Source organism: Triticum aestivum, chromosome 4A, assembly GCF_018294505.1.
Source record: "Triticum aestivum cultivar Chinese Spring chromosome 4A, IWGSC CS RefSeq v2.1, whole genome shotgun sequence".
In the NCBI taxonomy this organism is placed as follows: domain Eukaryota; kingdom Viridiplantae; phylum Streptophyta; class Magnoliopsida; order Poales; family Poaceae; genus Triticum; species Triticum aestivum.
This window is the reverse complement of record NC_057803.1, coordinates 752,177,351-752,188,467: the sequence shown is the minus strand read 5'-3', so window position 1 is coordinate 752,188,467 and position 11,117 is coordinate 752,177,351. Positions and strand designations below refer to the sequence as shown.

Here is an 11,117-nt window from a genome sequence, read left to right as displayed (position 1 = left end):
TGGGCGCCAACTGTCGTGGTTCTAAGCCTGACAGTAGAATAGGGGGTAGGTATGGAGAGGCAAGATCCTAGCTATGGAGTAGTAGTATACGCAAGGGAGTTACGAGTTCGGGCCCTTCTCGGACTCGTAACTCCCTTGCGTATACAACTACTCCATAGCTAGGATCTTGGCTCTCCATACCTACCCCCTATTCTACTGTCAGGCTTAGAACCACGATAGTTGGCGCCCACCGTGGAGATGCATACCAACGATCTATCTATGGAGATGCATACCAACGAGAGGGGAGAGTATGTCTACGTACCCTTGTAGATCGTAAGCGGAAGCGTTTAACAACGCAGTTGATGTAGTTGAACTTCTTCGCTCTCCAACCAATCAAGTACCGAATGTACGGGACCTCCGCGTTGTGCGCACATTCAGCTCGGTGACGTCCTCCGCCTTCTTGATCCAGCAAAACGGCGAGGTAGTAGATGAGTTCCGGCAGCGCGACGGCGTGGTGACGGTGATGGTGAAGTGATCTCCATAGGGCTTCACCCAAGCACTACGAAAATGTGACCGGGGGTGTAAACGGTGGAGGGGGGCGCCGCACACGGCTAGGCAATTGTCTATTGTGTGCTAGCCCCCCCCCCCCCCCCACACACAGATATATACGTGGGAGGAGGGAGGGAGGGAGGAGCAGGTAAAGGAGGTGCCCAAGTAGGAGCAATCCTACTTGGGTTCCCTCCCAAGTGCCCCCCTTTCCTTATTTGGAGTGCGGGGAAAGGTAGGGGAGGGTGCCCCCCCCCTTCCTCTCTCCCATGAGAGGGAAAGGTAGGAGGGGCTAGCCCTTTCCCTTTTCCATCCCTGGGGCTGGCCATACAAGGAAGGAGGTGCACCAGCCCCCTCGTGGGCTGGTCTGTCCCCTCCTTTGGCCCATAAGGCCCATAACTTGCCGGGGAGTTCCCCGAACTCCTTCCGGTAACCCGATTCCTTCCCGGTTCCCGAAACACTTCCGGTGTCCAAATACCATCGTCCTATATATCAATATTTACCTCTCGACCATTTCGAGACTCCTTGTCATGTCCGTGTTCTTCTCCGGGACTCTGAACAACATTCGATCACCAAAACATATAACTCAGATAACACTATATCGTCAACGAACGTTAAGCGTGCGGACCCTACATGTTTGGGAACTATCTAGACATAACAGAGACACCTCTCCGGTCAATAACCAATAGCGGAACCTGGATGACCATATTGGCTCCTACATATTCTACGAAGATCTTTATCGGTCGAACCGTTATGACAACATACGTAATTCCTTTTGTCCATCGGTATGTTACTTGCCCGAGATTTGATTGTCGGTATCTTCATACCTAGTTTAATCTCGTTACCGGAAAGTCACTTTACTTGCTGTAATACATCACCTTGTGACTAACTCTTTAGTCATTTGCTTGCAAGCTTATGATGTGTATAACCGAGAGGGTCCAGAGATATCTCTCCGATACTCGGAGTGACGAATCCTAATCGATCTATGCCAACTCAGCAAACACCTTCGGAGCTACATTTAGAGCATCTTTATGGTCACCCCGTTACGTTGTGATGTTTGATAGCACACAAGGTATTCCTCCGGTATCCGGTAGTTGCAGAATCTCATAATCGAAGGAATATGTATTTGACATGAAGAAAGCAATAGCAATAAACTGACCGATCATTATGCTAAGCCAACGGATGGGTCTTTTCCATCACACCATTCTTCTAATGATGTGATCCCGTTATCAAATGACAACACATGTCTATGGTTAGGACATCTTAACCATCTTTGATTAACGAGCTAGTCTAGTAGAGGCTTACTAGGGACACGATATTTGTTTATGTATTCACACATGTATTTAAGTTTCCGATCAATAACATTTTAGCATTAATAATAAACCTTTATCATGAATAAGGAAATATAAAATAACAACTTTATTATTGCCTCTAGGGCATATTTCCTTCATTACCCACTCTACCCCAATCATTGTTTGGTTCTCCTATCTTCGCAGCACAATCTTCATGGTTTTCTTTCCCCCAAGTAGTCCACCATCCTGGGCTCCTCCTGTTTATTGTCGCCCCGTAGACCGTCCCAAAATGTCAGATTGGGATATAGTCCCCATCGGTTCATCCCCGGCCCGCTAGTGTGCATATTTGTTGTCTGAGTTCTCCTTTGATACTTATTAAACGTATCCATAATTTATGTATGATTTATTCTACTACGATATCAATTATACGCACTTTGGACATATTTTTTATCAATTTTATTGGACTAACATATTAATCAGCTGCCTAGTGTAAGTTTCTGTTTTCTGCTATTTTGGAATTTCAGGATACAAAAAGTGCGAGGAAAAATTGAAGAAAAACAGGAGAGAAATTTTTATGCTGGAAGAAGAACGGGGGACAAGGCTTAATCCTTGGTGGGGCAATTTTTAAATCCCAAATGCTTCTGCACTAATTGGACTTCCTAAGCGCACCGTGACAGAAAACTCACACGGCACGGGGTGCATCCAAGCAGACTTGCCATAAAGGGTAATCGGCACCCCGTGTCATCTTTACACTACAAAAAAAGAAATTATGTGGGCCTCATCCCTTCGAACGTTTTCTATTTTGCACAAATCAGTTAAGAAAGGAAAAGCACATGCATTTATTTCGGTTTTATAAAATTTAGAAAGCCATAACTTTTGATTCGAATATTGAAATTCAGATCCATGAACTAGTACGAGTACGTGTACTAGCAAGCTTTGCACACATGTGAGCTAGTACATTAGCAGATCTCCTAACATGCTGAACTAAAAAATAAGCAAAAGCCAAAAATCCCCGATTTCTTGTGGGATAGGCGCAGCAACGCACGTACCATGCAAGGATACGTATGTACGTTATTTTATTTTATTTATATAAATATATATACGGTCATTACAGTGCAATCGGGAGAGACCGAGCGTGATGCGTACGTACAGTCACGGATTTTTCAACCAATATCAAGACCCTGGAATGCCAATCGTCGGTCGGTAGCTATTTAAAGCGTGCAGATAGAGCCGAGCGGTCGATCGATTTGGTTGTTAACCCTACCCTAGCTAACCGACGAATCGCCATGGGTTTCTCTACATACACGGAAGCGCTCCCTACATCATGGGACGCATCAATGGCCGGCCTCAGGTGCGACGAGAGGCTCGTCATGCATCACGTGGCCAACGGCGGCTGCTTGAACGACTTCAAGAATGCCATGAAAGTGTGACTCTTTTACAAGATCCACCCATATTCGTACACCTTATCCGTGCCGGTGGAGACCAGTCCACGAGCAGTGTGGCGGGAGCTGGCCATCCAAAGATGTGCCTAAATGTCCGCTCAGCTCAGCTATATACATGTATTGTAGAGTCGTTAGTTGCTCAACTTCCTAAGTATTTATGGATGCCCTGTGTTTTCCTCTCTTCTTGTTGGCCTGTTGAACCTACTAAAACCACCACCGAGGGAGCAAGGAGGTGGCCAGCAAAACACAAATTGCTTTACTAAATCCGACCAAAAAAGTGCTAACAAAGACCACACAGGAGTAGGACAGGAGTTATCAGGGCATGTAGTGGGGTCCAACAAACACAATCTCCAAGGAGAGAACAGGGGGAAATGGGAAAGGGAGAATTAAGAGTCGGAACCCTAGGACTAGGAGTGGAGGCACTAATACATCTGGTGGACGGCTCACTAAAATATGCCTCAAGAATCGGAACACGTACCTTTCCTTAAACTAGCCTTATCTCATCTGACATAAAACAGCAAGCATCTCGTGCATAATCTGCATCTCGTCTATTTCTTTAAGGTTTTGGAAATGGAAGTATTTTATTCCAATTTAATTGTTTTCATTTCATTGCAGATGCTGAGCTACTTCACCACCAACAGCCCGGTTATTTTCCGCCTCTCCATGAGCAGGAAGAAGAAATGATAGATGAACTGGTTGTGGAGATGAATAATTTTCACTTCCTCCAACATGCCGAGGCACCGACCATTGATCATCCGCAAACACACTCTCATGTAAATGAATCAGAGATAGTTGGAAGGCAAAATGACAGGGAACAAGTGGTGAAGATATTGCTCGATCACTCCAACAACAGCAATGATGATAATAGTAATGTCATGGTGCTCCCCGTAGTTGGTATGGGGGGAATTGGTAAGACCACTCTTGCCCAACTTGTCCATAATGATCAGAGGGTGAAGCATCATTTTGAGTTGGTCTTATGGGTTTGTGTCTCTCACAAGTTCGTTATTGAAGAAACCATCCGATCTATAATAGAAGTGACCACCGTGGAACAATGTGATTTGACTCAGATGGAGGCATTGCAGAAGGAACTTTGTGGTGTTTTGGGCAACAAAAGGTACCTCCTAGTGCTGGATGATGTTTGGAATGAAGATGGACAAAAGTGGGATGCTATGAGATCATTGCTAAACTTACATGCCGGCTCCGGAAGTGCTATAATTGTGACAAGCCGCAGCAATCAAGTTGCTTCTATCATGGGCACACTTCCTCCACATCAGATATCACTTCTGAATGAGGATGAATCATGGGAGCTTTTTCGCAGAATCGCATTTGGGAGGGAAGTGGAGAAGCAAGAGGAATTGATTTCAATGGCTAAGTGTATTGTGCACAAGTGTGAGAGATTGCCCCTTGCTATCAAGGCTATATCAGCTTTACTTTGTTCAAAGAATCACGGTCAGTGGGTTTCTGTTATGGACAGTGATGTGTGGAAGGATGACATCGTCACAACTACTGGAATTGTACCTGCACTACAGCTGAGCTATGATCACTTGTCATCAGAAGAAAAAATATGCTTTTCCTTCTATGCTATTTTCCCCAAGTACAGATGGATGGATAAAGAGATGTTAATCCAGCTATGGATGGCAAATGACTTTATTGCATCAGAAACAAGAGGCCAAGAAATTTTTGATGTGCTAGTTTGGAGATGTTTTCTCTTAGATGCGGAGATTCAACGAGATAACTTCATGTACCAACCAACCACTTGCAAGATGCATGATCTCATGCATGATCTTGCTCACCATGTAAGTGGAAATGATTGCTTCATTCTGCAAGAATCTTCATCATGTAAAGAAATTCTGCAAGGATGCACACATGCTAGTTCATTACAGCATGAGGTTCGACACTTGACACTTGATTATATCAGCAATGATACTATTGCAGCCATGAAGGAAATTCTAGCTCCACGACCCCGCACGATATTAATCCAGGATATATCCAAGTCTCTGAGTATGGCCAAGAAAAAATCCATGTCCTTGCGAGCATTGAATACACTCTCGATCAAGAAAAATTTGATAAATTTGAAGCATCTTCGCTATCTAGATTGTTCTAAGTCCAATATTTCTACATTGCCTGAAGCCACTACCATGTTGTATAGCTTGCAAACATTGAAGCTCATTGATTGCAAAGAGCTTAAGAAATTGCCAGAAGGCATGAGATATATGAGCAGTCTTCGGCACATCCTCCTTGTTGGGTGTGAGAGTTTGAGCCGCATGCCACGGGGTATTAGTCAGCTGACTTCTCTACACACTTTGACGGATTATTTCATTGATTACGATGCAGGTTGTGGAATTGATCAACTGAAAAATCTGAATCTAGGTGGTGGTCTTTCTTTGTCGGAGCTGAGAAAAGTGCATAGTGCAGAAAATGCTAAAGAAGGCAATATATCCCCCAAGCATAAATTGAAACGATTATCACTCGATTGGTATGGCAATATATCCGTCAGAAGTTATGAAGATGAAGTAGATAGTAATGCAGATGAAATATTAGAGGCCCTTCGTCCTCACACAAATCTTGAATCTTTATTGTTAATTAGTTATAGTGGTGCCAAATTCTCATCATGGATGCACAACCCTACACTGTTAGAGCATATCAGTGAACTTTCTCTGGGCTACTGCAAGAACTGCAAGGATCTTCCACCATTATGGCAGCTCTCCTCTCTCAGGCTCTTGTCATTGGTTAGTTTGGATGGCTTACACTACCAGAAACGCGACTAAGCGTGTGGGCCAACAGCCGTCAGGAAAATAAAACTGGCCGTCAGGAATATAATTCCTGTCGGCCAACCGACAGGAACAACCGACAGCCATAGCCTGCCAGGAATGAAACAATATGCCTGCCGGTCGGCCCACAGGAATATTATTGCTGTCGGTTATTCCTGACGGTTGGCTCACACGAAAGAAATGCTCTGTCAGATTTATGCCTCCCGGAAAATACATATTCCTGTCAACCACCTGTCAGGAAAGGCCGCCAGGAAATTTGTACTAGGAGGCATTCCTACCAACTTATACCTGTAGGTTCAGCCGACAGGAATTTGTGCTAGGAAAGCTGCAACGTTCGTGCATTCCTGTCAGCCGTTGGCCGTCACTGTTGCATCATGATGTTTTTTTTCATATTCCTGCCGGAAAAGCAATGTGCTTAACCCAGATGCTACAGATGTTACATTATTTCACAGAGACCATGTGAGAATAGATTTATATGACAACATCAGACTTCATATATCATCATTAGTTCCATACATATAGATCAACAAAGTACACTACAAGGCTACAATGGTACCATCCACAAAAGGACCTTCCAACTACAACAATACTAGCAAAATACGCCGGCTTGCAACTACCACCAGATGTTAGTTCTCATTCCTAAACCATACTGGATACACAAGTCCACAAAAGAGCGTATGAAGACCACCTACAGTCTGATGTTATCATGTTCTTTGAGCAATCAGTTTCCGCCATGGTTGGCTGCTGCGTCAACGATTTGATCACCGACATTCCCAGTGGTGTCGTTCTCCTCGCTCGACTCCATGACATCATTGTTGACATCAACCGCTTGTGAGCCGGGTTGAGACGAGTTATTTGTCCCCTGAATCAAGCCCAAGTAACCAAATTGTTATTTAATCTGATTTAGAACAATAAAAACACAATACTTTGTTGGATAATAAGTTGAGACAACAGAACAAAATAATTTCCATTTATTGATTAATGCTTGGCACCAAGAATGGATTTTCTTTTCATTTACATGTCCAGGCTACTTTGAAGTTCCAAATATCTTGATATAAAACATGAAAAAAAAAATTGGGCATAACAGCTAAAGAATCTTATGAGAGTAGACAAGCTCACAGATGCAAACAGCCAAATATCTTGATATAAAACATGAAAAAAAAATCTCATATGCAACATAATGTTGATATTGCAGCTACATCAGCGTAGACAGGTCAGAAGGAATGCACAAATTCAAGTTGAGTAGTGGACATCACACATTCATCCATATGATATAGATAACTTCAAGTTTCTCATACACTTACTTCTGGTTGCGAAACAGCTCCATGGCTTAGTATATGTAGTATATGCGCTGGCAACTCTTTTCCTATCTCCTTGAAAAGTGCCTGCAAAAGGAAGAAATGTTACTCGAGTTGATAATTGAGAAGTTGAGATCCATTGGTTTAGAATTTGGGCGTTAATTTGTACATACAGTTATGAGCTGCCCATGCATATGTACTTTCTGCTGTAGCATCTCCTTAGCACGCCTGAGTTCTGCATTTTCTTCATTAGCACGCCTTTGCAATCTATCTTTTAGAGGGAGGTACCGCAAAACTTTACGTGGGATTTTCTTTTGGCCTTCCTCGTAACGAGATGTGCCACAAAAGTCACACTTCTCTTTATGTTTGTTATCTTTGTAATACAACATGCAATTATTTTTGCACACATCTATTTTGACATATGGCATCCCAAGACCTTCTAAGAGTTTCTTGGATTGGTAGAAGTCTTCGGACAAATTAGATTCAGGAGGCAGATTCAGGAGGCAAAAGTTCATGGATTATTTTTAAGGTATCATCAAAATGTGCAATGGACATGTTGTATTGTGATTTCATAGACAGCAACGAGCTACAGCAGAAAGACGTGAGTGTTTTGTGTTCGCATGTACCAATTCATCGGCACTACTGACCATCCTATAAAAAGCCTTGGCAGAGGAGGTTGGCTCCTCAGTAACCGGTGGAAGATGGCTACCACCTAAGTTAACCAACATATTGTCCATTCGATCAGTTTCATTACAGCCCTCTTGATGTACTAAAGGGACAGATCCATCAGCAGCAGCTACAAAACTCTCACCATGTTCTGTCCAGGTTTTGTAATTTGGCTTATACCCATGTTTATACAAGTGTTTCTCTACAATGTGCCTTTCTTGCGGAAAATAATTCCGACATTTGGCGCATGGACACTTAATTTTACCACCTTCAGCTACGGAAGAGAAGGCCCGGTCTATAAATCGTGCAGTTTCTTCAAGCCATATATTAGAAGGGACTTGACCAAACACCCATCCACTATACATCCAATCACGGTTCTCCATTATTTAACCAAGAACTCATACTGAAATAAAATTCACAGAAATGGGGCTATTTCAGAAAAATAATAGCATACTAAAGGGCAGCAGCACAAATAACAATTCACAAAAAGACAATTGTTTCAGACATAAATTTAAGAGCTCAAAGCTATAACTTACCAATATACTTGTTCAAGCTGGGAAATTACGGCGTCGAAAAGGGTGGCCAGCCAACTCCCCTAGCTGTTCACTGATGTTTCTGGAATATGAAAAGATAAGATTATTCTAGGATTTATAGATCTTAAATTCACTTTAAATAAATAAATAAATAGCAGGTAGGTGTCACGGAAGCTACAACCTAGAAAAAATGAACAGTTAGATGGTCATGTACATAAGCTACATGCTAGCTGTTCACTGATGTTGCTACAGAAGCTCCAACTTACGTCTAAGAACAACCAAAACTAATCTGTCCAAATCAACTCGCACACCAAAGAACTGTACATGGTCATGTACAACTAGTTTTGCGTTGGAACCCATAAAAATTGGTGTTTGAACTTATCCAAATCAACCGTATACTAATCAGATGTGCCTAAATTAGTTCCAACGAAGCTTGTACGCTACACAAGAAATAGAGCAAACAAATCGTAGATCTAGGAAAAGAAGGTAATATATTACCAGAGATATGGAGAATGGGGACTTGTGAGGCAGCGAGTAGAGGAGTACAGGCAGCCGGAGGTGAAGACGTGTAAATCTGAATGGGGGACAAGTACGGGAGCTTGGTGGGGGGCAGATGCTGGTGCTCCGGCGGGTGGCGAGGCAGAGACCGGCACTACGCAAGTGGTGAGGAAGATGCAGGCGGAAGGACGGCCTTCCGCAGGGAGGGGAGGCAGCCGCGACGGTAGATGGGAGGATGGTGTAGCTGCTGCCACGGCGGTGGACCTGCGGATGGTGTGGCGGCGGCGGCGGTGGACCGGAGGATGGTGTGGCGGCGGTGGCGGTGGACCGGAGGGTGGTGTGGCGGCGGCGGCGGTGGACCGGAGGATGGTGTGGCGGCGGCTCCGGCTGTGGACCGGACGATGGTGGCGGCGGCGGTGAAGCGCAGGACTGGATTGGGGATCGAGAGGATTGGAGACTACGACTGAATTGGGGATGGAGGCTGTACGTGTTTGCCCTCTCCTTTTGTATTGGGCCTAACTCTGTGAGCCCAAACACACAGGAAAATAGACAAAAGGGTGGGCCTCTCCGAAAAAATGCGCGCGCAATAAAAACCCGATGGCGCGAAGCGGTAGCCCGCGGGCGCGAAGGGCCGAATGCGATTCCTGTGGGAGGCGACGCACAGGGATATACTTTTCCTGTGCGCCTGCTCAGAACCTACAGGAATATGGTGAAAAAACCTGTCGGTCAGTGTCTGGCCCACAGTAAAATGATATTTTCCTGGGAGTCTACGCGGGGCCGACGGGAATATATGTTGGCTCACAGGCTTAATCACGATTCTGGTAGTGTTAACAAGTATGTGTGTTGGTAATGATGATACAGACAATGGGGAATCATGTATGTCCCCAACACCGTTCTTTCCTAAGCTGAAAAGCATGATAGTTTCCGACATGGCTAAGCTAGAGAGATGGTACCAGAAGGTGGAAGGAGAAGTAGCGGTTGTATCATTCCCTCAGCTCAAGAGGCTGCATATTTCTGAATGCCTAAGGTTAGAGACACTACCGGAGGGACTCCTGCAGCAGCTCCCAGCCCTGGAGAAACTACATATCACATACTGCCCCAACTTGATGGGAGCCTTCTCAAGAGGTGGCGCCTGCTGGAATTTGATTCAAGCAATTCCAAATAAATCACCGAATTTGGCTCACGGACTTCCACGGAGACCCAGGTGCTAAATGGTTAGCTTGCCTTTGATTGGGATGCCTGCGCTTGCGTATTCTGATGCCAACCTCGTGGGATATGTCAAAACTCCAAAGAAACTGTAGCTGTTGTTATCACGCCATGCAAACATTGCTCAACTGCATAGACTGAGATTTTCGTTCCCAGTCAAGTCTGTTCTTGTCGTAAAACAGAGGTTGTCTAATTAAATGTTCTCCTCTGCTCTGCTGCCTACTTACATGCCTTGCAGAGTTTTTGTTCTTGAAGCAATCAACCAAACCATCTGGGTACGTACTGCATTCATTCGTTAAGCTCTCCACGAATATCTAACAAAATGCAGACTGTCTTCACTCCAAATGGAGGGAAAAGAAAGTGTCACAACAATCGTTGCCATGGGAATAAATACTAGTGACACTTGATTTATCATGGTGTCCTGCAAAATATAGGGAATGAAATACTAGTGATATCTGGTGGGAATGAACTTTGTTTATTTTGCTCTTCTTCTACTTTGCTTGTTTCTTCTACTTTGCTACAGACTAATGCTGGCAGTGTTTACTTTCTTAGCGACAGTTTTTTCGCTTGTCCAATCACTATAACAGAAAAAAAGAAAAAGAAAAATGAAGGAGCAAGGCAAAGGTCAACCCACTGATAACATCATTATTAGGGTAATACTGCATATTCTGTTTCAGATTGGCCTACTTGAAGATGACAGAACATAACTCAGTTAGGAGCACTAATTGGTAACACATGTACGCAATCATATCAGTATAAAAAGCACACATACAGATAACTGATACTCACAGGCTCACATTGCTTTGACAAACAAACACATAAGGAAGGGACCAGAAACATTGCCTTATCTGAAAATAGAAAGGCAAAGTTTTCGCATGGCAGAATA

The 11,117-nt window shown here is 44.0% G+C and overlaps 1 long non-coding RNA gene and 1 pseudogene across 1 annotated transcript; one reads left to right on the top strand and one right to left on the bottom strand.

Moving 5' to 3' along the window:
- Window positions 1–3,874: 3,874 nt before the first annotated feature.
- Window positions 3,875–10,236, top strand: LOC123084617 (putative disease resistance protein RGA3; annotated as a pseudogene).
- Window positions 6,489–9,489, bottom strand: LOC123083664 (uncharacterized). Its single transcript, XR_006439351.1, has 4 exons — window positions 9,026–9,489; window positions 8,531–8,609; window positions 7,335–7,415; window positions 6,489–6,892 (listed from the first exon to the last, which is right to left on the bottom strand). It is a non-coding gene; the product is annotated as an uncharacterized lncRNA (long non-coding RNA).
- Window positions 10,237–11,117: the final 881 nt, after the last annotated feature.